The following is a 25,736-nucleotide window of genomic DNA, read 5'->3' on the forward strand; positions in this document are numbered from 1 at the left end:
ACTTTATGAGGTGTTTGATGTGTGGGGTATTGATTTCATGGGACCATTCCGGAAATCCAACGTTAATCAATATATTTTGGTAGCTGTTGATTATGTTTCCCAATGGGTGGAGGCTCATGCTTTGCCTACTAATGATGCTCGGACCGTGGTTAAATTTTTTAAGAGGTCGTTCACACTATTTGGAACCCCACAAGTTATCATCAGTGATCGAGGAACTCATTTTTGCAACGCTCAACTTGAAAAACTCATAAGTGCTTGTGTGATATGAATGTGAAGTATTCTTTCCTTATGTTAAGCATTACCTTTCTCGTGTTTTTACACTAATGTGTGTGTGTTTATGTTACTTTTATGCGTGTAGGGTTGTGAGGCCGATTATGAAGTTAAGAAGCCAATGTGGATCATAATGCACCGATTTTGGAGGAAATCTTACTAAGGTTCAAACGCGAAGACATATGTCGGGTGTGAGATGCTAGAGTGTGTGCCAACCTCCTCGTATTTGAGTTAGCACAACCATTTGTAGGGGCACAAGGGCAGTCATACTCAAGCATTACGACTTATGCATATAGAACAAGATCTCCACCAACTTTTCCATCATTGAAGAAGCAAGGCGATCCACGACGTGAACATGTGCCCGTTTGCGTTACCTCAATGAAAGTATGGATTCGGGAAGAATTTCAAACTGAATACTATAGCTGAGCACTGTAGCAGCACTATAGTAATGTACTGTAGCAGAACTGTTTACATCAGGCTGAGAAAACTACAGAACATAGAATCCACACGGTCGTGTAGAAATTCCACACGCCCTTGTGAAAAAATCCACAGGGGCGTGTGGATCCCCGATTGCGGCCCTATTTAAAGCCGATTCAGCCCCGATTTCAGGATTCTTTTTCTCCATCTTTTCCCCAACTCGAGAGAGCGTTTCAGCTAGGGTTTTGAGAGGTATTGGCTAGGGTTTTGGAGAGGTTCTACGGCTCCGACATCGTCATCTCTTTGGAAGAAGGTTGGCAGGGGAGCTTCCGTCGGCGTATCTTATACTAGACAAAGGGATCTTTGGATGATGAGTAGAGGACTTTCCACAAGACCATCGACACGACTATCAAGGAGGGTTTCTATGGATTCATTGCTTTTACATTCTATTTCTTTGATTGTACTTAGCTACATGGAGAGCTAAACCCCTAGTGGGTATTTGGGTATTTGTGAACCCTAGGATGTATTCATTTCTTTGAATCTCTTTATTTTGCTTTCAATTAATTGATGTTTTATTGTGAGTTCCAACCTTGAATGTTTGATTGTGTAGAATACTCCCTAGAGTGACACTAGTGTTGAAACGTTCTTGTTGGTAACCTTGTGAGTGAGTGACACACCACGAGTGTTAAAAAGGTAGGTTGGAGAGGGGTTGAGAGGGGTGAGTCGAGGAGGTGCAGGGGCGTCCCTTTCCCCTCCGATGTGTTAGATTCTACCTCAGTTCCTCGGAGTTCTTTGTGGCCACAATAGAGTGAATGGTCTAAAGGGATGACCTTCCGTGGGGCTTAGTTGCGGGTGCAGCGGAGTGAAGCCAGTGATCTTAGTATCTATGAGCTTAATTGTGGTTAGGGGACCTTCCACTGGACCAAAGGGTTAGGTCTACAATTAGGAAGAGATTTATCACTTGGAATCCCTAGAACTTATTACAATTTTATGTGAGTGTGAGGTTGAGAGGTTATTCAGTCTCTCCTTCGGACATGTATAGAGTTAGGCATAGTTGACCTTAGATTTGGGACTATATAATTGAGGATTTCCACGACTCACTTGCATTGATTAGGAAGCATAATAGAGGGTTCTTGCACTTGAAATGATTGTCCTAGGCGGAGCAATATCCGGGTACCCCATCTTAATCGATTACCTTACCTTCTCCTTTACTTGTGCTCTCTTACTTGTTGTTTTTACTTTTGAGAATTGAATTATTATCACACATATCACTATTCATCTTTCACATAGCTAAGAAGCGAATTAAGTGTTTTTATTCCCTACTCCCTGTGGATACGATACCCGTTCCTCTGGGATTATTGCTTCAACAAACCCATGCACTTGTGGGATATACGGAAGGGGATCTTGTCAAGTTTTTGGCGCCGTTGCCGGGGAGTAAGCGTTTAGAGATACTTTACAGTTTGTTTTATTAGCTATTTCACTGTACATTCTATTTCATATCTTCTTATTCTATCATCGTTCTGATTTCTTTTTCTTTCTTTTTGGGTGTAGCTCCCGGTTATGACCTGAGTGAACCCCTCAATATTGATTGAAGGAGATCCCGAGCTTGAACGTACACTTAGAAGAAAAGGGAAACAGCCTGTGCAAGAACAGTCTAATCTAGCTGATTTGGAAGTGGAAGAATCTAAAAACATGGCAGAACAGAACGAGCAATAGCGGACATTATCTAATTATGCCAGACCTTCAGTGTTGGGGACACAATCAAGTATTACTCGTCCCCGATTACAGCCTCGAGAACTTTGAGTGGACGAGCATTCATCCACATGTTACGACAATGCATCAGTTCAAATGTTTGGCCGATGAGGATCAAAGCAGGTCATATAGAGAGTTTTCTTGAGGGTGTGTGATATCTCTGAAGATAAGCAGGGTGACGGATGATGCCATCAAAGTAGCGAGCCTTCCCATTTTCCCTAAAGGGGAGAGTGAAGCAGTGGCTACACTCATTACCTAGAGCATCAATTACCACATTAGAGGAGATGGTAGAAACTTTTCTTGCTTGTTATTTCCATCCCAGAAAATCCGCAAAGCTTAGGAATAAGATCTCATCCTTTGTTCAGTTGGAATTGGAGTCTCTATTTGAGACATGGGAAAGGTTCAAGGAGCTCTACGAGAAAGTGCCCGCAACACAGTTTCAGTGGATATTTTTCGGACCTTTTACAGCAGTTTGTACACGGTACAGATGCAATTCTTGGATGCGGCGGTGGGAGGTACCTTAGGTAGCAAGACCCTGATGAGGGCCCATCGGTTAATTGAAGAAATGGGGTTAAACGACTACCAATGGAATGCTAGGGAAAAAGAAAAAGGTGGTCGGTCTCCATGAGATAGATCGCGATAACTTCATTGGCGGCTCAAGTGGAAAAATTTCAGATGAAGTTAGATCTTCTAACTTCAAATAGAAATGATGCCCGTGATGAATTACAGCAGGGTGTGGTGGAGGACATGCTCCCTCTGATTGTCCGATCTCTATTGGTGATGCATCTTCGGTTGAGAACGTCGATTTTGTATGTAATGGCATGAAACCTCAAGGAAATCAATATAGCAATATCTACAATCCGGGTTGGAAGAATCATCCAAATTTCTCATGGAGCAATCAGGGTCAACCAAAGGCCATGGGGCCACCAGGTTTCCATCCACAACAACAAGCCCGCATGTGGAAAACAATGTTTCAGGTTTGGAAACCTGAATGAATGATTTGGAGAAGGCCTTGACTAGATTTGTGCAATCTTCAAATACAAAGTTTGAAGTAGTTGAGGCCACACTTCGCAACCACACAATCTCTTTACATAACCTTGAAAATCAGGTGAGGCAGATTGCGAAGTATCTCTCTGAAAGGCTACATGGAAGCTTGCCGAGTAATATAGAGACCAACCCTAGAGAGCAAGTGAAGGCGATCACTTTGAGAAGTAATCGTGAGGTTGAAGGTAAGCTTCCGAGTGAGATGCCAAAAGAACATGCACCCGAGGTTATAGAGGTAGAAGAGTGAACAAGCAAAGAGAAGGAGGTGGCACCCCCAACTTTCAAGCCAAGAATCCCTTATCCCTCTGGATTGAAGAATGACCAAGGGGATTAACAGCACAAGAAGTTCCAGAGTTTGTTCAAGCAACTTCACATCAATATTCCTTTTGTTAAGGCATTGGCCCAAATGCCTAGGTATGCGAAGTTCTTGAAAGACTTGTTGACCAACAAGAGGAAGTTAGAGGAGAGTGCTTCGGTGATTCTAGATGCTTCATGCTCGGCGGTGTTGCAAAGGAACATGCTGAACAAGAAGAAAGACCCGGGAAGCTTCATCATTCCATGTAGCATTGGAAATATGGGTGAAGAAATGGCATTGGCGGACTTAGGGGGCAGCATCAACGTTATGCCATACATCTTCTTTTGAAAGTCAGGCTTGGGTGAGCCTAGGCCCACTCGGATATCTTTCCAATTGGCGGACCGAACGGTGAGACATCTGAGGGGTATAATCGAGGATGTACTTGTCAAGGTGGACAAGTATATATTTTTCTGTGAGACTTTGTGGTGCTAGGCGTCGATGAGGGATGCGGATGTATCCTTGATACTTGGGGAGGCCGTTCTTGCGGACTTCAAGGCGATGATTGACATGAATGGCGGAGGCTAACTTTGAGGTTGGAGATGACAAGCTCACATACCGCCTTCTTTGAAGCCATGCGGCATTCTCTTGATTTTTGATGACACTTTATATTTTTCTAGACACTCTTGAGTGAGATTGTTGATGAATACATGCGAGAAATGTGCAATCCGGACCCGTATGAGGGTTTGTTCGACCAAGAGGAGGATTATGAAGAGGTAATGATGCTTGGTTCGATGGAAGAAGTACCATCTACCCGAGGGATCTTGAAGAAGGTACTCGAGAAAATGAAGATGGCTAGGGAGGCGACACGGAAGCGCTCTAAAGTCTGTTGGAGGCGTCGTGAACCGAAGAAGTTGGATGAACCATTCCTAGGTGGCCCCAAGCCCGATGATCGACCTCTATCTTCAAGAGATTGTGCTCATCATGCTTCCAAGTCATGGGTAAGAGGGCAACATTCATATATGAGCCCCCGTGAGGTAAGACAAGGTACGTCAAGCTTAGTTGAATAATGTAGTATTTTGCATGAATAAATTGTTGAGTGTTGGTGTCTTGATTTTTAAATGCTTTTGCTGCGATTTTATTTTAGGTTTTGAGGTTTCATCGTGTGTTTTCATGTGGATTTGGCGAAGTTGGGTCGTTTGAGCTTTATTTCATGTTTTTCACTGGTAAAACTTGCACAATAGGGCAGGCTTTAAGTGTGTAAACATGTTCAGAAATTTTCTATAGAGCCTGCAGGTTTTTCTAAGGCATCCAGGGAAAAAGCACGGGCGTGTGGAATTTCCTTGCACGCCTGTGGATATGCTACTTGCAAGCTCATCCGGAGAAGGCGGGGTGTGCAGGGCTGCCCATGTGCATGACCATGCTGAATATCGCATGCCCGTGGGTAATTTCCGCCAGGGCGTGTGATTTCTGCGGGAGTTTGGCAGATTATCCCGAGAGCGCACAGGGGCGTGAACTCACCCCTATGGGCGACCTTGTGAACTTCGCACGGGCGTGGATAATTTTTGCACTCCCATGCGAATCTCCATCATGAGAAGGCACAGGGGCGTGCGTTTGCCCCTGTGAATTGGACTTGTGAATGTCCACGCCCGTGAGGCATTTTCGCACAGGCGTGCGGAACACTTAGGATTTTTATCGGATGTCTAAAGAAGCAATAGGGCGTGCGGCTGCCCTTGTGAGTCGAGCGCACGGGCGTGGGTATTTTCGCACGCCAGTGCGAGAGCGTTCAGAGTTAGTGGGTGTTTTACCTAAGAGCGCACAAGGGCGTGCAACTGCCCCTGTGTGGTTCTTTTATGGAGGCGCACGGGCGTGGGTAATTTTTGCACGGCTGTGCGGATGTACAGAACGCCAAGAGGCGCGATGTCTTTTTATAGAATAGCCATTCCTCTTCTTCTTCACATCCTCCGTTCATCTGAGAGAACTCTCACATCGTTTCCTGACCCCTTAGCGCCGATTTGGTAGGATTTTTATGATGTTTTCCAGCTGAATCTAAATTCTCACATCTCAACTGGTAAGACCTATTCTTGATTTTCTTCATCACTTCATGTTTTTCTTTGATGAATCTAGTTAATAATGCTTCGTTTCTTCAATTAGAATGATTATTCATGTTTAGAACAGAGTTAGATGTAATTGTACGTTGTATTTTTTGATTTTTGAGGCACGGCCGTGTGATTTTCACGCCCCGTGGATCCACACGGGCGTGCGGAAATTCCGCACGACCGTGTGGATTTTTGTAGTATTTGTTAATTAACTTGTTTGATCGATTTCCTTTCAAATTTTATAGATTATGGTACCTCGGTCTAAGAAGCAAGCTGATAAGCGGCTGCGTGAGCCATCTCCCGAACCTGAGAGTATGAGTTTTACCATTCCTGAGCATTAGGCGAGGTTCAATCGATTGTCTAGCCTCAGATTTGGCCATACCAGAATCCCTGACGTTAGCACACTCAGGGAGATTCAGTTAGCTGAGGCTATGGCAGAAGAGATCGAGGGTATGCTTGCGGTTGGCAGCTGGGACTGTTTACTATCGATCAGAGACTCGGCCATCCGCACAGTGACACTCGAGGTGTTAGCCTCGTTCGAGTTCGATCGCTCATACTCCAGTTTCGGCAACATTGGTACTATTCAGTTCAGAGCCCTCGGACAGCATCATAGCTTGAGTATGACTCAGTTTGTGATCTTGATGGAGTTATATGATGTGGCTTATACTGAGACAGAAGAGTATGAGCAGTTGCCCACAGATTATCCTGGGAGATTGACTCCGCAGCGTACGTACACCGCATTATGTGGGCAGGGGCAGTATGAGCCTGGCGTTTCGAAGGCCGGTTGCCTTTCTCGCCCTAGCTACAGATACATTCATGCTATTCTAAGTAGATCTGTGAGCGGGCGAGGTGGCGATCTTGGTGTGCTTAGGCGACAAGAGCTTTTATATCTATCTCTGGATGGTGCGGCGTACCTTTGATACACTAAGGGCATATCTTGGCAGAGTACATACGACACTAGGGGTAGTATGCCGGACTTGGAGTGGATTTTTCTCATGCCCTATATCACGAGATTAGTCGTTCAGTATGGGATTACTTGCCCAGCGATTAGAGGGGCTAAGAAGGTGACTATACCAGCTCCCTTGGGCATGGAGACACGAGTTTGATGGGGATGAGTGCGGAGAGTTCCGGCAGTTTTGGGCCTTAGTTCTACCGACTCCAGAGATAGTGAGGGACGAGGGTGATGAGGCCGAGGTATCTCGGCTTGTTCAGAGCCTCGGCAAACACCGATGGGGCCCGAGGCACCCATGAGTGGCGGAGGGCGCGCCCCCGCTACATATGTTTTCACCATCTCGAGGCCCCATGATCGCTTTTGAGAGGCTTAAGGTGCTTTAGGGGTGATCTGAGGCGAGGTCGTTGAGGTCCGGCGAGATTGCGAGATCGAGGCCATGCGAGCTGCTCGAGTACCAGGAGTTCATGCGCGTTTCGACGCATTACAGCAGATCTTAGAACGAACGTCGCCTCATCATTTATCTTGCGTCTGAGGACTCCTAGGCCCCTTCGACATCTCCAGCATCTTTCCCATCACCTATACCAGCACCGGTGGACCTACCATGTACTTCCTCACCACCACCACCAGCAAGGACCTAGAACGTGACACCGACATTTTATTTGATTTCCATTTCTTTACTTTTATGCTCTTTATTTTGGACTTGTTCACTCAGAAATGACTATAATTTTGAGTTATTTTCATTTTGTTGTCTTGAGTTGTATTCATTGCTCTATCTTTTATATACTCGAGTTGTTTTGTTTTTGTTGAGCTTCACTGAACCCTCTCGTGTATGCGTGCAGATGGTCTTGTCATCTTGGGAATTGAGACTTTGTCATGGGCACGGCCAAGGTGCTCCGGCACTTGGCCGTGTGAGCTTCACAACCCGTTGGAACACTACTCCCAAGGATTTAGCTTCATCAAACGTGACACTAGGAATCAGGGGAGTATTGTTTTGATTGCTTCTCCCATATATATTCTTGATTGATATACATTATGAGTGAGCTTGCATGTGTACATTGGGGACAATGTACAACTTAGAGTGTGGGGAGGGGGTTTCATAGTGCACACATCTTTTCTATTGTTCTTGATTGATATACATGCTCATATAGCCAATGGCGGTTCACCTTAGTTTGATTGATTGCATTCTTGAGTTTAGAAGAATTTTCAACATTGAATGTCTTCATGCTCTAGTTTTTATTTGAAATTTCTAGGAATTTTTGCCGGATTTACATTCGTTGCACTACTCACTCCTTAAACTCTTTTGGAAACTCATGTTTGATGTTAAAGGGAATAGTTATAGTTGTTTCTTGTGTTAAATTCGGGATGAAAATGGAAAGAAGGAACAAAATAGTTTTCTTGTTTATTTTGCATTTTGGCTGGAAAGAGCTACCACCTATGAAGTATGAAGCTACTCTCATAAGTCGGATACTAGTTATGCCCTAATGAGAGAAAGAGTTGTCTGATAGGATGAGTGAAAGCTACCACTCCGGTAGAAAGCGCTACCACCTCGAAAGTGTGAAAGCCACCTTAGCGGCCGCTTGGGAAAGGGCTACCTTAGAGAATGTGTGAAGCTACTACCGTCTTTCAAATTTGTGTTGCTTTCTTGTTGTAGATAAATAAGTCCCTTATACTTAGAGCTTTGAGGAGTATACTTTGGGTTGACTTGAGTGAGTTCACACATTTCACGTTTTCGGGTTTGTTGTCCTTTTTTATTCAAGTTTTTAGCTAGAGCTTCAATTTTTCATGTTTAGTGTTGAAATTTCCCTTACTTGTAGAATGCTCTCTTTGTATACTTTGGTGAACCTAAGGCCAAGAACTTCCAATATTTCCTTCATCTATGCACAAAATGTTTAATTTTTGCTTGAGGACAAGCAATAGCTTAAGTATGGGGAGTTTGATAAGTGCTTGTGCGATATGAATGCGAAGCATTCTTTCCTTATGTTAAGCATTACCTTTCTTGGGTTTTTACACTAATATGTGTGTGTTTATGTTACTTTTATGCAGGTAGAGTTGTGAGGCCGATTATTAAGGAAAGAAGCCAATGTGGATCATAATGCACCGATTTTGGGGGAAATCTTGCTAAGGTTCAAACACGAAGACATAGGTCAGGTGTGAGATGCTAGAGTGTGTGCCAACCTCCTCGTATTTGAGTTAGCACAACAATTTGGAGGGGCACAAGGGCAGCATACTCAAGCATTCTGACTTATACATATAGAACAAGATCTTCACCAACATTTCCATCATTGAAGAAGCAAAGTACTGTAGTAGAACTGTTCACATCCGGCCGAGAAAACTGTAGAACTGAGAATCCACACGAGCGTGTGGAAATTCTACATGCCCGTGTGAAAAAATCCACAGGGGCGTGTCGATCCCCGATTGCAGCCCTATTTATATCTGATTCAGCCCCGATTTTAGGTTTCTTTTTCTCCATCTTTACCCCAAGTTGAGAGATGGTTTTGGCTAGGGTTTTGAGAGGTATTGGCTAGTGTTTTGGAGAGGTTCTACGGGTCTGACATCATCATCTATTTAGAATAAGGTTGGTAGGGGAGCTTCCATTGAGGCGTATCCTATACCGGAAAAGGGGATCTTTGGACGATGAGTAGAGGACTTTCCACAAGACCATCGACACGACTATCGAGGGGGTTTTCTAGGAATTCATTACTTTTACATTCTGTTTCTTTGATTGTACTTAGCTGCATGGAGAGCTAAACCCCTAGTGGGTATTCGGGTATTTGTGAACCCTAGGATGTATTCATTTCTTTGAATCTCTTTATTATGCTTTCAATTAATTGATGTTTATTGTGAGTTCCAACCTTGAATGTTAGATTGTGTGAATACTCCTCTAGAGTGACACTAGGGTTGAGAGGTCTTGTTGATAACCTTGTGAGTGAGTGACACACCAGGAGTGTTAGACAAAGCTAGGTTGGAAAAGGTTGAGAGGTTGAGTCGAGAGGTATAGGAGTGTCCCTTTTCCCCTCTGATGTGTTAGATTCTAACTCTGTTCCTCGAGTTCTTTGCGGCCACAATAGAGTGAAAGGTCTAAGAGATAACCTTCCGCTGGGGCTTAGTTGCGGGTGCAACGGAGTGAGGCGCAGAAGTGATCTTAGTATCTATGGGTTAATTGTGGTTAGGGACCTTCCACATGGACCAAAGGGTTAGGTCTACAATTAGGAAGAGATTTATCACTTGGAATCCCTAGAACTTATTGCAATTTTATGTGAGTGTGAGGTTGAGAGGTTATTCAATCTCTCCTCCGGGACATGTATAGAGTTAGGTATAGTTAACCCTAGATTTGGGACTATATAATTGAGGATTTCCACGACTCACTTGCATTGATTAGGAAGCATAATAGAGGGTTCTTGCACTGGAAATGATTGCCCTAGACGGAGCAATATCTGGGTACCCCATCTTTATCGATTACCTTACCTTCTCCTTTACTTGTGCTCTCTTACTTGTTGTTTTTACTTTTGATAATTGAATCATTATCACACATATCACCATTCATCTTTCACATAGCTAAGAAGCGAATTAAGTGTTTTTATTCCCTACTCCCTGTGGATACGATACCCGCTCCTCCGGAATTATTACATCGACAAACCCGTTATGGAGTACATCATCGCTTTGTGATAAGTGCTTGTGTGTTAAGAATGCGAAGTATTCATTCATTATGATGAGCATTATTTTTATCAAATTTTAGCACTAATACATGTGTATTTGTGTTCTTTTACGCATGTAGGGTTGTTGTTAAGTGCTTGTGCGATATGAATGCGAAGCATTATTTCCTTATGTTCAACATTACTTTCCTCGGGTTTTCACACTACTATGTGTGTTTTTATGTTACTTTCGTGCAGGTAGGGTTGTGAAACCAATTATGAAGGAAAGAAGCCAATGTGGATCACAATGCACTGATTTTGGAGGAAATCTTGCTAAAGTTCAAACGCGAAGATATAAGTCGGGTGCGAGATGCTAGAGTGTGTGCCAACCTCCCCGTATTTGAGTTTACATAACCATTTGGAGGGGCAAAAGGGCAGTCACACTTAAGCATTCCGACTTTTGCACATAGAACAAGATCTCCATCAACTTATCTGTTATTGAAGAAGCAAAGCGATCCACGGCATAAACGTGTGCCCGTTTATGTTACCTTGATGAAAAGTGGATTCAGGAGTATTTCTAGCAAAGTACTGTAGCAGGTACTATAGAAAATCAATATAAAAAATCACCGTAGCAGTACTGTTCACAGCCGGCCGAAAATCGCATTTTCAGAGAATCCACATGGGCGTGTGGAAATTACCCACGCCCGTGTGGAAATTCTGTACGGGCGCGTGAAGCATCCATGCCCGTGTAGTCGCCCGATGCCAACCCTATTTAAAGCCGAATCAGCCCCGATTTTTGTATTCTCTGTTTCTCTGATTTCTCGGGCGTCAGTGAGCGATCTTTGCTACGATGACTATTATAGTGTTTACCTAGTTCTGCTCTCTAGACCTCCGACCTGAATAATTTCCCAATTCCATACTTTCATCGGGGTAACGCAAACGGGCACACGTTCACATCGTGAATCACTTGCTTCTTCAATGATATACATGTTGGTGGAGCTCTTGTTCTTATATGCATAGGTCGGAATGGTCGAGTGTGACTGCCTTTGTGCCCATCCAAATGGATGTGCGCACTCGAATGCGTGGAGGTTGGCATACACTCTAGCATCTCACACTTGTCCTATGTCTTCGCGTTTGAACTTTAGCAAGATCTCCTCCAAAATAAGTGCATTATGATCCACATTGGCCTATTTCCTTCATACTCGGCCTCATAACCTTACCTGCGTAAAAGTAACATAAAAACACACATATTAATGTAAAAACCTGAGAAAAGTAATGCTCAACATAAGGAATGAACGCTTCGCATTCATATCGCACAAGCACTTATCAGTGGGTCTTAGAGAATTTTCTCGGTTGCATGGAGAGTCAACAGGGGCTTGCGTCTGCCCCTGTGGGTCGGGCACACGGCCGTGGGTAATTTTCACACGCCCATGTGGATTTACAGATATGCTAGAACTGCATCGGGTTTCTTCATCTTTTCACCCTCATACATTTTGAGAACACATCCTTGCTCTCTACGGACCTCTCACCGTCATTTTAGAGGGTTGTTAACTGAGTTTTCCGGCTGTTTTCTAGTCTTTCATTCTCATTTTGTTGGTAAGCTTCTCTTTCTCTTTTCTTTACCAAACTTCATTTATTTTGCAGCACCAGCGTCATGTTCACCAACAACAGAAACAGATGTACTAGCTATTGACACTGACAATTGAGGCGTCTTTACCTTCTTTGTTCTTATTTTTCGCATTTTATTTTCTACATTTTATTTTGGATTTGTATACTCAGAAAGGATTTTCCTTCTGAGTTTATTTTCATTTTGTGGTCTCGAGTTGTATTCATTGCTCTATCTTTTGTATACTCGAGTTGTTTTTATTTTATTGAGCTTCACTGACCCGTCGTAACATTACGCCCAAGGACTTAGCTCCATCAAACGCAACACTAGGAGTCAGGGGAGTATTGCTTTGATTGCTTCTCCGACATTTGCTTTTGAATGATATATATATATATATTGAGCGAGTTTCCATGTGTACATTGACGACAATGTACAACTTAAGTGTGGGGTGGAGTTTCCTAATGTGCACATCTTTTCTATTGTTCTTAATTAATATATGCTCACATAGCCAATGGCGGTTCACCCTAGTTGCATTGATTGTATTCTTGAGTTTAGGTGAATTTTTAACATTGAATGTTTTCATGCTCTAGTTCTTGCTTGAATTTCTAGGATATTTTACCAAATGGACATTTGTGCACTATGATAAGTGCTTGTACGAAGCGTTCATTCCTTATGTTGAGCATTACTTTTCTCGGGTTTTTACACTAATATGTATGTTTTTATGTTACTTTTATGCATGTAGGGTTGTGAGGCCGAGTATGAAGGAAATAGGCCAATGTGGATCATAATGCATCAATTTTGGAGGAAATCTTGCTAATGTTCAAACGCGAAGACATAGGTCAGGTGTGAGATGCTAGAGTGTGTGCCAACCTCCTCGTATTCGAGTGGGCACATCCATTTGGAGGGGCACAAAGGTAGTCACATTCGAGCATTCTGACTTATGCACATAGAACAAGAGCTCCACCAACGTGTACACCATTGAAGAAGCAAGTGATCTACGATGTGAACGTGTGCCCGTTTGCGTTACCCCGATAAAAGTATGGAATTGGGGAGCTATTCAGACCGGATATCGTAGCAGAGCACTGTAGTGACATTGTAGCATATATTGTAGCAGCACTGCTCACAGCCAGCCGAGAAACCCAAGAAACAGAGAATCCACATGGGCGTGTGGAAATTATCCACGCCCGTGTGGAAATTCCGCACGGGAGCGTGGAGCATCCACGCCCGTGTAGTGGCCCAATTCCAACCCTAATTAAAGCCGACTTAGCCCCGATTTTGGTATTCTTTTCTCCATCTTTTCCCCAACTTGAGAGAGGGCTTCGGCTAGGGTTTCGAGTGGTATTGGCCAAGGGTTTGGAGAGGTTCTACGGCTCCGACATCGTCATCTCTTTGGAAGAAGGTTGGTAGGGGAGCTTCCGTCGAGGCGTATCCTATACCGGACGAGGAAATCCTTGGACGATGAGTAGAGGACTTTCCACAAGACCATTGACACAACTATCAAGGGGATTTCTTTATGGAATCATTGTTTTTACATTCTATTTCTTTGATTGTACTTAGCTCCATGGAGAGCTAAACCCCTGGTGGGTACTCGGGTATTGTGAACCCTAGGATGTATTTGTTTCTTTGAACCTCTTTATTATGCTTTCAATAAATTGATGTTTATTGTGAGTTCCAACCTTGAATGCTTGATTGTATGAACATTTCCCCTAGAGTGACACTAGGGTTGACAGTTCTTGTTGGTAACCTTGTGAGTGAGTGACACACCAAGTGCGTTAGACAAAGCTAGGTTGGAGAGGGTTGAGAGGATGAGTCGAGAGGTACAGGAGCGTCCCCTTTCCCCTCCGGCGTGATAGATTCTAAGAGTGAATGGTCTAAGGGATGAACTTCCGTTGGGGCTTAGTTGCGCATGCAACGGAGTGAAGCATTGAGGTGATTTTAGTATCTAGGGCTCAATTGTGGTTAGGGACCTTCCACCTGGACCAAATGGTTATGTCTATAATTAGGAAGAGATTTATCACTTGAAATCTCTAGAGCTCATTGCAACTCTATGCGAGTGCGAGGTGTTGAGATTGTTTGATTTCTCCTCCAGGACATGTATAGAGTTAGGCATAGTTGACCTTAGATTTTGGACTATGTAATTAAGGATTTCCACGACTCACCATTGCGTTGATTAGGAAGCATAATAGAGGGTTCTTGCACTTCAAACAATTATCCTAGGTGGAGCATTATCCGGGTACCCCATCTTTATCGATTGTCTTACCCCCTTCTTTACTTTTGCTCTCTTACTTGTTGCTTTTACTGTTGAGAATTGAATCATTGTCACAATCATTATCATTGATCTTTTACATAGCTAAGAATCAAATCAAGTATTTTTATTCCCTACTCCCTGTGGATTTGATACCCGCTCACCCGAGATTATTACTTTCGACAAACCCGTGCACTTGCGGGATATACGCAAGGGGACCTTGTCAAGTTTTTGGCGCCGTTGCCGGGGAGCTAGGCGTTTAGAGATACTTTGCACTTTGTTTTCTTAGCTATTTTACCACACATTTTATTTCATATCTTCTTATTCTATCATTGCTCTAATTTGTCCTTATTTCTTTTTTGTTGCAGAAAATGATTAACATGTTTGAGTAATTTGACACTATCTTGAGAATGGTTGAACACGTAGAGCAGAAAGTTCAAACAGTTGCATGGCATGACATATCGTGTTATTCTCACCATGAACAATGTATAACTCCATAGCCATTAGAAGAATTAGTCAAAGAGTACATCACCAGGTTCAAGGGCAAAGCTGTGAATTAGATAATGTGATAAAGCAGTTTGAGGAATCCACTTCAGTGTCAATGAGTGACCAGTTAGAGGAAAGTGTAGAAAGAATCCTTGCTCGGTTTGATTCTTCCTATCAAAACCAAAGGCAAGAACTCTTTTCAGTTGGAGTTGCTATTTCAAAAATGGAACTATGTGGAATGGACACGTTGATATCCATTGCAGATTATAAAGAAATAGATTTCCAGGTGGAAGAGGAAGAGAGTAACTGTGAACATGAGGCAAATGATTTCGAGGAGATTGATAAATTGAAGGATGGTAGCTTGCGCCCATCAATTATCGAACCACCAGAACTTGAGCTTCAAACTCTTCCAGCACATTTGGAATATGCATTCCTGATGGAGGACTCTAAACTCCCCGTAATTGTGGCTTCGAACTTATCTGTGGAGCAGAGGGATAAGCTTGTTAGCATGTTGAGAAAGCACAAATCAGCTATCGCATGGAAGATCTCCGACATTAAGGGTATAAACCCATCATTCTGCACTCATAAGATCCTAATGGAGGATGACTATAAATATGTGATCCAACCTCAGTGAAGATTGAACCCGAATATGAAGGACGTTGTTAAAGCGGAGGTAATAAAACTTTTGGATGCAGGGATCATTTACCACATATGCGACAGCAAGTGGTGGAGTCCGACCCAAGTTGTCACGAGAAAAGGAGGAATGACAGTAGTGAGGAATGAAAAGAATGAGTTAATCCCCACGAGGACAGTTACTGGTTGGCGAGTCTGCATTGATTATAGAAGATTAAATGACGTTACTCGGAAAGATCACTTTTCTTTACCATTCATTGACCAAATGTTGGAGCGACTAGCGGGACATCAATTTTAATGTTTCCTTGATGGCATGTCGGGATACTTTCAAATTCCAATAGCCCCAGAAGATCAGGAGAAAACCACATTTACTTGCCCTTATGGTACCTTTGCTTATAGAAGTATGCCTTTCGGGTTGTGTAACTCCCCTGCAACATTTCAGCACTGCATGACGGCCATTTTTGATGACTTTCTCGAAGATATTATGGAAGTTTTCATGGATGATTTTTCAGTGTTCGGGGACTCTTTCGATGCTTGCTTAAACAATTTGGAAAGAGTATTAGTGAGATGTGAAGAGACGAATGGTGCAAGAAGGCATTGTCCTTGGACATAAGATTTCCCAGGCAGGTATGGAGGTGGATAAGGCGAAGATTGAGATAATTGACAAGCTTCTACCACCTATGAATGTAAAAGGGATCCGCAGTTTCTTGGGTCATGCAGGTTTTTACAGAAGGTTTATTAAGGACTTTTCGAAAATCTCCCAACCATTGACTAAATTTCTGGAGAAGGATATCCCTTTTGACTTCGGAAACGACTGTCTGAATGCATTCAATGTGTTGAAAGAGAAGTTAGTGCAAGCACCAATCCTGACAACACCGACGTGGGATGAGCCGTTCGAAGTGATGTGTGATGCTAGTGATTATGCAGTGGGAGCGGTTTTGGGTCAGAGAAGAAATAAGCAATTTCAACCGATCTATTATGCTAGCAAGACTCTCACAAGTGCACAAGAGAATTACACCACTACTGAAAAGGAATTATTAGCAGTAGTGTATGCTTTTGATAAATTCAGACCATATCTTATCCTATCTAATGTCACCGTCTTCAAAGATCATTCTACACTCCGTTATCTCATGAACAAGGCAGATGCAAAGCCGAGATTGATTCGGTGGATATTGTTGTTGCAAGAATTCGATATGGAAATCAAAGATAAAAAGGGGACAGAGAATGTGGTTGCCGATCATCGGTCGAGATTTGAAGATTGTGAGGGGCAAGAAACGGCAAACAAGGAAATTAATGATTTCTTCCCTGAAGAACATCTGTATGCGGTACATGAATCAGAATCAAAAGATACCCCATGGTTTGAGGATTTTGCGAATTATCTGTCAGGAAGGGTATTGAAGCAGGGTTTAAGCTTTCAACAGAAGATGAAATTTTTCAGTGACCTTAAGAATTTTTTCTGGGAAGATCTGTACCTGTTCCGTATTTGTGCAAATCAGGTGGTGCGAAGGTGTGTTTCTAGGGAGGAAGGGTGGAACATCATTGCGCATTGTCACTCAGGCCCAGTGGAGGGGCACTATGCGTCAAGTCGAACTGCTAAGAAGGTTCTAGCTGGTGGGTTCTATTGGCCGACCTTATTCCAAGATGTTCATCAGTTCGTTTTACGATGTGATAGTTGTCAAAGGGCTATAAACTTATTATGAAGGGATGAGATGCCCCAAAACCCTATGTAATTTTGCGAGGTATTTGATGTATGGGGAATTGATTTTATGGGACCATTTCCAAAGTCCAATGTCAATCAATACATTTTGGTAGCAGTTGACTATGTTTCCAAATGGGTGGAAGCCCAGGCTCTTCCAACTAATGATGCAAGAATTGTGGTGAAATTTCGTAAGAAGTTATTTGCTCGATTCGGAACTCCAAGAATTATCATTAGCGATCAGGGAGCCCATTTTTGTAACACCCAATTGGCGAAAGTGTTAAAGCGTTATGGGGTTCATCATCATCTTGCGACTCCTTAACATCCACAAACGAGTGGGCAAGTGGAGGTTACAAATAGAGAGCTCAAGAGAATCTTAACCAAAACTAGTGGAATAAGGTAAACGAAATTGGTCTGAAAGGTTAGACGACATGCTTTGGGTCCCATAGAACTTTATATAAAACACCAATAGGGACCACTCCCTATAATTTAGTATATGGAAAATCTTGCCATTTATCGGTCGAATTAGAGCACAAAGCGTATTGGGCAATTAAAGTGATGAATTTCGACTTGCACAAATGTGGAGAGCAACGAATATTACATCTCAACGAACTAGATGAATGGAGGATGAAGGCATGTGAGAATGCAAGGATATATAAGGAAAGAATTCAGAAGTGGCATGACAAGCTTATTAAAATTTTGAAGGACTTCAAAGCCGGTGATGAGGTGCTACTATTTAACTCCCGTCTACGTTTATTCCCGGGGAAACTTAAATCAAGGTGGTCTGGTCCGTATACCATAACCAAAGTTTCACCTCATGGAGCCATTGAGATTAGTCATCCAGAGAAGGGCACATTCAAGATTAATGGACATAGGCTGAAACCATACTATGGCGGAGAAATTTGCAGTGACAATAGAGAAGTATTTTTCCTCCATGAACCTTCGTGAGGTAAAGCAAGGTACGTCAAGCTTAGTGACGTTAAACAAGCACTTCTTGGGAAGCAATCCAAGCAATTACTATTTTCTTATCTTTTATTTTAGTTTATTTGCATGAATAAATTGTTAAGTGTTGATTTCTTAATTTTTAGATGCTTGCGCTGCGATTTTGTTGTGGGTTTTTAAAATTCATCGTGTTTTTTATGAGGAATTGGCGAAAGTTTGGTCGTTTGGGTTCTATTTCGTGTTTTTCACTTGTAAAATTTGCATAATAGGACAGGCTCTGAGTGTGTAAACATGTTCAGAGAATTTCTACAGAGCCTGCATATTTTTCTAAGTCATCCAGAGAAAACAGACGGGCGTGTGGAATTTCCACACGCCCGTGGGGGTTGCACTGCGAGCTCATCCAGGAAAGGCACAGGGGCAAGCGGCTACCCCTGTGAATGACCATGCGATTGTCACACACCCATGGGTAATTTCCGCACGGGCGTGTGGATTCCTGTAGAGTTGGACAGATTTATCCCGAGAGCACACAGGGGCGTGGACTCGCCCCTGTGAGCGACCTCGTGAACCACACACAGGCGTGGGTAATTTCCACACCCCCGTGCGAGAATATACAGAGGAGTCCTCTCCATCCCGAGAAGATACAGGGGCATGTGAACGCCCCTGTGAGTTAGGCATGTGAATGGCCACGGCCGTGTGGAAATTCCGCACGGGCGTGTATAATATTTTTCTCGAATATCCAGCGAGGCCACAAGGGCGTGCGTCTACCACTGTGAATCCTTCGTTTGATGGCGCACGGGTGTGGACAATTCCCGCACGCCCATGTGGATCTCCAGGAGTTAAAAGACCGTCTGCTCTCCCAATACAATAGTCACACCTTTCTCCTCAAATAACCCTAAGCCGCCCAAAGAGCATTTTCCGACATTCTCGTCCCCTCCTATTGTCGTCTTAGAGTCGATTGATTGAGCATTGTGTACACTGTAGGGTTGTTTATGTTCAGCTCATCGGTAGGCCTTGATTTCCTCTCTTCTTCGATTTCATTTGAATCTAACTGACTACTCATGATTGAAATGGATAATACACACCGTTTTCATGTTAAAATGGTTATGATTGGTTTCTAAGATGATTTGGAAGTGAGATAGAGAGTGTGGTATGGAGATTGGTTACAAGGGCCGTGCATTTTCCACGCCCCATGGAAATTATCCACGCCCGTGTGGAAATTCTGCACGGCCGTGTGTTGTTATCTTCCTGCAGTCTGAATGGAACCGATTGATGTTCTTTTTTCTAATACATGCAGGTATGGCTACCAAATCGAAGAAAACAATTGCTAAACATCCTCAAAAGCTTGCCCCTAAGCCGGAAGTCATGGAATTCACACTCCCTGCGCATCAAGCTCGGTTTGAGCGGTTAGAGAAGCTTAAGTTTGGTCAAACGCGAATCCCGGATGTTGGGTTACTTAGGAAGGTGCAGCTTGCGGATGATATGGCTAACGAGGTCGAGAAATTATTATTGGTCAGTAATTGGCACAAATTATTGAAAATTCATGACCTTGCTATCCGTACACTCACTTTGGAGGTACTTGCTTCATTTGAGTTCGACCACTCTTATGCTCATTTTGATAGTGTCGGCGCTATTCAGTTCAAAGCTTTTGGGCAACATCATAGTATGAGTGTCACACAGTTTTCCACTAGACTTGGTCTATATGATGAAGGGTATACTGAAACTGAGGAGTATGAGAATCTTCCAATTGACATGTCAGGTTTATCTCCCATTGAGGCGTATACATTATTATGTGGAAAAGGGGTGATATGAACCAGGAGTGTCTAAGGCCTTATGTTTATCTTGACCTAGTTTCAGATATCTTCACGCCATCATAAGCAGGTTAGTGAATGGTCGCGGTGATAGCACGGGAGTCATCAACAAGCAAGAGCTTCTGTACTTGTACTCCATGGTTCGGAACGAACAAGTCCATCTAGGGCATATTTTAGCGGAGTATCTGAAGCATCAAGGACAGTATCCCAGATTGGGTGTCATCTTCTCGGGTCCATATATTACCAGACTCATTGTGGGGATGGGTCTGCGAGACAAAATCAGTGGAACCGAGAAGGCGATAATACCAGCACCACTTGGGTTAGAGACAATGAGGTTCATGTGGTTAGTCCGATGGAAGCTGGGGCATACCATTCGATGATGAAGCTGGGGCATCTCAGTCCGCTCCCGAGCCCCAACCAGCATCGATGGAGACCGAGACACATACAATGTCAGAGGAACCACCCCCTGTGCGTATGTTTCCACCATCTCGAGCCCATGATCATTTTGAGAAGCTCGAGAGCGCCTTGGGAGTGATACGGGCAGAGGTGGCTGTGGTCCGAGCTGAGGTTGCCGCGATTAGGACTATGCAGGCTACTCGGTACACAGCGTTCATGGCGCGTTTCGACGTGTTACAGCAGATTTTAGAGCGAGACGTCGCATCATCATTTGTATTGCGGTCGAGGACTGCTCAGGCCCCTCAGTTCCTCCAGCACCTCCATCCTCGACCCAAGCACCGGTGGACCCACCGAATGCGTCTCCAGTAGCAGCAGTAGCACAGGAGCCTGAGAGCAGACCGATACTTGATTTCTCCTTTACTTTCTTGCATTTTATTTTATTTTTCTTGTTTTTAGACTTGTTCACTCAGAAAGAATTCTCCTTCTGAGTTTATTTTCATTAATCGCATCATCGAGTTGTATTCATTGCTTCATCTTTTATATACACTCGAGTTATTTTGTCTTTATTGAGCTTCACTGAACCCCCACGTGTATGATTGCAGATGGTCTTGTCTTCTTGGGAATTGAGACTTAGTCATGGGCACGGCCAAGGTGCTGAGGCACTTGGCCGTGTGAGCCTCTTAACCCGTCGGAACACTACTCCCATGGAATTAGCTTCATCAAACGCAACACTAGGAGTCAGGGGAGTATTGTTCTGATTGCTTCTCCCACATTTGGTTTTGAATGATATATATATATTTTGAATGAGCTTGCATGTGTACATTGAGGATAATGTACAACTTAAGTGTAGGGGGGAGTTTCATAATGCGCACATCTTTTCTATTATTCTTTATTGATATATGCTCACATAGCCAATGACGGTTCACCTTAGTTGCAATGATTGTATTCTTAAGTCTAGGAGAATTGTTAACATTGAATGTTTTCATGCTTTAGTTCTTGCTTGAATTTTTAGGAATTTTTGCCCGATTTACAATTAGTGCACTACTCACTCTTTGAACTCTATTGGAAACTCATGTTCAATGTTAAAGGGACTAGTTAGGTTTATTTTCTTGTGCTAAATTCTAAAAAAAAAATGATGAAAATGAAAAGAAGGGATAAAATAGTTTTATTGTTTATTTATGTTTGTTGGATGGAAAGAGCTACCACCTACGAAGTATGAAGCTATTCTCATAAGTCGGATACTAGTTATGCAACTAATGAGAGAAAGAGCTATCTCATAGGATGAGTGAAAGCTACCACTCGGGTAGAAAGAGCTACCACCTCGAAAGTGTGAAAGCCACCTTAGCGGCCGCTTTGGAAAGGGCTACCTTAGAGGATGTGTGAAGCTACTACCATCTTTGAAATTGTTGTTACTTTTGTAGATAAAAAAGTCCCTTGCACTTAGAACTTTGAGAGGTACACCTTGGGTTGTTTTGAGTGAGTTCACACAAATACACGAAATTTGGGTTTGTTGTCCTTTTTTATTCAAGTTTTTAGCTAGAGCATTGATTTTTTCGTATTTAGTGTTGAAATTTTCCTTAATTGTAGAATACTTTCGTTGTATACCTTGGTGAACCTAAGGCCAAGCACTTTCAATATTTTGTTCATTAATGCACAGAATGTTTTAATGTTTGCTTGAGGACAAGCAAAAGCTTAAGTGTGGGGGAGTTTGATAAGTGCTTGTGCGATACGAATGCGAAGCGTTCATTCCTTATGTTTAGCATTACTTTTCTCGGGTTTTTACACTAATATGTGTGTTTTTATGTTACTTTTATGCAGGTAGGGTTGTGAGGCTGAGTATGAAGGAAATAGGCCAATGTGGATCATAATGCACCAATTTTGGAGGAAATCTTGCTAAGGTTCAAACGCGAAGACATAGGTCAGGTGTGAGTTGCTAGAGTGTGTGCCAACCTCCTCGTATTCGAGTGGGCACATCCATTTGGAAGGGCACAAAGGCAGTCACATTCGAGCATTCCGACTTATGCACATAGAACAAGAACTCCACCAATGTGTACACCATTGAAGAAGCAAGTGATCCACGACGTGAACGTGTGCCCGTTTACGTTACCCCGATGAAAGTATGGAATTGGGAAGCTATTCAGGCCGGATACCATAGCAGAGAACTATAGTGACACTATAGCATATACTTAGCAGCACTGCTCACAGCCACCCGAGAAACAAGAGAAACAGAGAATCCACACGGGCGTGTGGAAATTATCCACGCCCGTGTGGAAATTCCACATGGGCGCGTGGAGCATCCACGCCCGTGTAGTGGCCCGATTCCAGCCCTAATTAAAGCCGATTTAGCCCCAATTTTGGTATTCTTTTCTCCATCTTTTTCCTAACTTGAGAGAGGGCTTCGGCTAGGGTTTTGAGGAGTATTGGCCAAGGTTTTGGAGAGGTTCTATGGCTCCGACATCATCATTCCTTAGGATGAAGGTTGGTAGGGGAGCTTCCATGTAGGCGTATCCTATACTGGACCAGGAAATCTTTATGGATTCATTGCTTTTACATTCTATTTTTTCGATTGTACTTAGCTCCATGGAGAGCTAAACCCCTAGTGGGTACTCGAGTATTGTGAACCCTAGGATGTATTTGTTTCTTTGAACCTCTTTATTATGCTTTCAATAAATTGATGTTTATTGTGAGTTCCAACCTTGAATGCTTGATTGTATGAACATTTTCCTTAGAGTGACACTAGGGTTGAGAGTTCTTGTTGGTAACCTTGTGAGTGAGTGACACACCACGAGCGTTAGACAAAGCTAGGTTGGAGAGGGTTGAGAGGATGAGTCGAGAGGTATAGGAGTGTCCCCTTTCCCCTCTGGCGTGATAGATTCTACCTCCGTTCCTCGAGTTCTTTGCGGCCATAATAGAGTGAATGGTCTAAGGGATGAACTTCTGCTTGGGATTAGTTGCACGTGCAACGGAGTGAAGCGTTGAGGTGATCTTAGTATCTAGGGCTCAATTGTGGTTAGGGACCTTCCACCTGGACCAAAGGGTTAGGTCTATAATTAGGAAAAGATTTATCACTTGGAATCGCTAGAGCTCATTGCAACTCTATGCGAGTGCGAGGTGTTGAGATTGTTCGATTTCTCCTCCGAGACATGTATAGAGTTAGGCGTAGTTGACTTTAGATTTGGGACTATGTAATTAAGGATTTCCACGACTCACCATTGCATTGATTAGGAAGCATAATAGAGGGTTCTTGCACTTGAAACAATTATCCTAGGCGAAGCATTATCCGAGTACCCCATCTTTATCGATTGCCTTACCCCCCTTCTTTACTTTTGCTCTCTTACTTGTTACTTTTACTGTTGAGAATTGAATCATTATCACACTCATCATCATTGATCTTTTACAGAGCTAAGAATTAAATTAAGTATTTTTATTCCCTACTCCCTATCGATTCGATACCCGCTCACCCGGGATTATTACTTCGACAAACCCGTGCACTTGTGGGATATACACAAGGGGACCTTGTCAGTTGTGAAGCTAAGTATGAAGGAAAGAAGCCAAAGTAGATCGTGAATGCACTATTTTGGTGAAACCTTGGAAGGAACAAACGCAAAGACACAAATTGGGTTCAAATATACGTGAATGTGTGCCAACCTCCATGTATTCAAGCAATTACAATGATTTGGAGGGGCATAAAGGCAGTCATGTTTGCGTGTCCCAACTTGTGCGATGTTTACTAATGAGCCGTTTATCGAAGAAGCGACGCGATCTATGGCATGAACGTGTGCCCGTTTATGTTGCCTCGATGAAAACTAGATTCGGGAGTGTGTTTAGCCGGGTGCTGTAGCAAGTTGATGTAGGAAATCAATGTAGTAATTTACTGTAGTAGTTACTATTCACAGTCCGCCGAAAATCAGAATTCCAAAGAATCCACACGGGCATGAGGAAATTCCACAGGCCCGAGTGGAAAGTACACAGCGGCGTGTGGAACATCCACAGGCCCATGTGGATGCCCGATTCTAGCCTTATTTATGTCGTGATTCAGCTCGATTTTGGGGATCTTCTTTTCCACCCTGTCTGCATCTTTTACCCATCTTTGGAGGTGCCCGAGGCTAGGGTTTCGAGAGGCTTTGGAAAGGCTTTTGAGAGGTTTGACGGCCTTCAACAATGCATTTCCTTCGGAAGATAGCTAATGGGGAAGCTTTCGTCAGCACCGATTCGGTGAGATGTACGCTAGGTTTGACGAGGGGCCATTGAAGAAGACACTGCCGATCCACAAGACCTTTGACACGAACACAAGGGGGCTTTCATTCATGGATTGCATGTCTTTACTTTTGACTTTATTGTTGATTGTATTTTGCTCCATGGAGAACTAAACCCTTAGTGGGTGCTTCGGCTTGCAAACCCTAGGATAATATTGTTTCTTTGATCTTTAATTATGCTTTCCTTAATTGATGTTTCAAATTGAGTTCCAATCTTGAATACTTATTGTGTTGATTTTCCCTTAGAGTGACACTAGGGTGGAGAGTCTACGTTGGTAATCTTTGTGGATGAGTGAAACTTCATGAGGGTTAGACAAAGCTAGATTGGAAAGGGTCGAGAGGGTGAGTCGAGGGGTAGAGGAGCGTCCCCTTTCCCCTCTGCTGTGATTTATGCTACCTCCACGTTCCAAGAGTTCTTCACGGTCACAATAGAGTAAAGTGCTAAAGGATGAACTCTACTGGGGCTTAGTTGTGCCAGCAACAGAGTGAAATGTTGAAGTGAAGTTTAGTATCTGGGGCTTAATTATGACTAACGGGCTTTCGCCTGGACCAAAAGGTTAGGTCTATATATAGAAATAGGGTTTATCACTTGGAATCCATAGAGCATAAAGCAACCTAGCACAGTGTGAGGTGTCGAGACTGTTAAAATTCTCCTCGCGGCATAGTTTAGGGTTAGTCATGGTTGACCTTAAGTTTTGGGACCGTGTGTTTAAAGATCTCCATGACTCATTGGGGCATCAGTTATGAAGTATAATGATTGGTCTTGCACTTGAAACAATAATCCTAGGGTGAACAATGTCTGGGTACCCCATTTATGGTCGATTGGCTCTCCTATCTTTTACTTGCGCCTCCCTTCTTCTTTCTTACTTTGATTTGCACTGATTTTTATTCACATCACTTTTAACTTATATTCATTCTAGTTAAATAGCAATCTTGGTGTTTCTACTCAGTATTCCCTGTGGATATGATATCCCATTCACCTGAGATTTATTACTTTGACAAACCTGTGCACTTACGGGTCACACGCAAGGGGTGTGTTAAGTTTTTGGCACCGTTGCAGGGGAATAGGCGTTTAGAGACACTTTGCACTTTGCTATTTTAGCTATTTATCATTCATTCTATTTCACACTTTCTTATTCTTCCATCATTCTCATTTGTTTTCTTTTGTCGTGTGTTACTTTTTCTTGCAAGGAGCATAAATGATGATTGA

The 25,736-nt window shown here is 43.0% G+C and overlaps 1 non-coding gene across 1 annotated transcript; it reads right to left on the reverse strand.

Annotated features, from left to right (window-relative positions):
• Positions 1–2,771: 2,771 nt before the first annotated feature.
• On the reverse strand, positions 2,772–2,879 carry LOC120266466. Its single transcript, XR_005538180.1, has one exon. It is a non-coding gene; the product is annotated as a small nucleolar RNA R71 (small nucleolar RNA).
• Between the last annotated feature and the right edge of the window lie 22,857 nt (positions 2,880–25,736).

Source organism: Dioscorea cayenensis, chromosome 1 (genome assembly GCF_009730915.1).
Source record: "Dioscorea cayenensis subsp. rotundata cultivar TDr96_F1 chromosome 1, TDr96_F1_v2_PseudoChromosome.rev07_lg8_w22 25.fasta, whole genome shotgun sequence".
Classification (NCBI taxonomy): domain Eukaryota; kingdom Viridiplantae; phylum Streptophyta; class Magnoliopsida; order Dioscoreales; family Dioscoreaceae; genus Dioscorea; species Dioscorea cayenensis.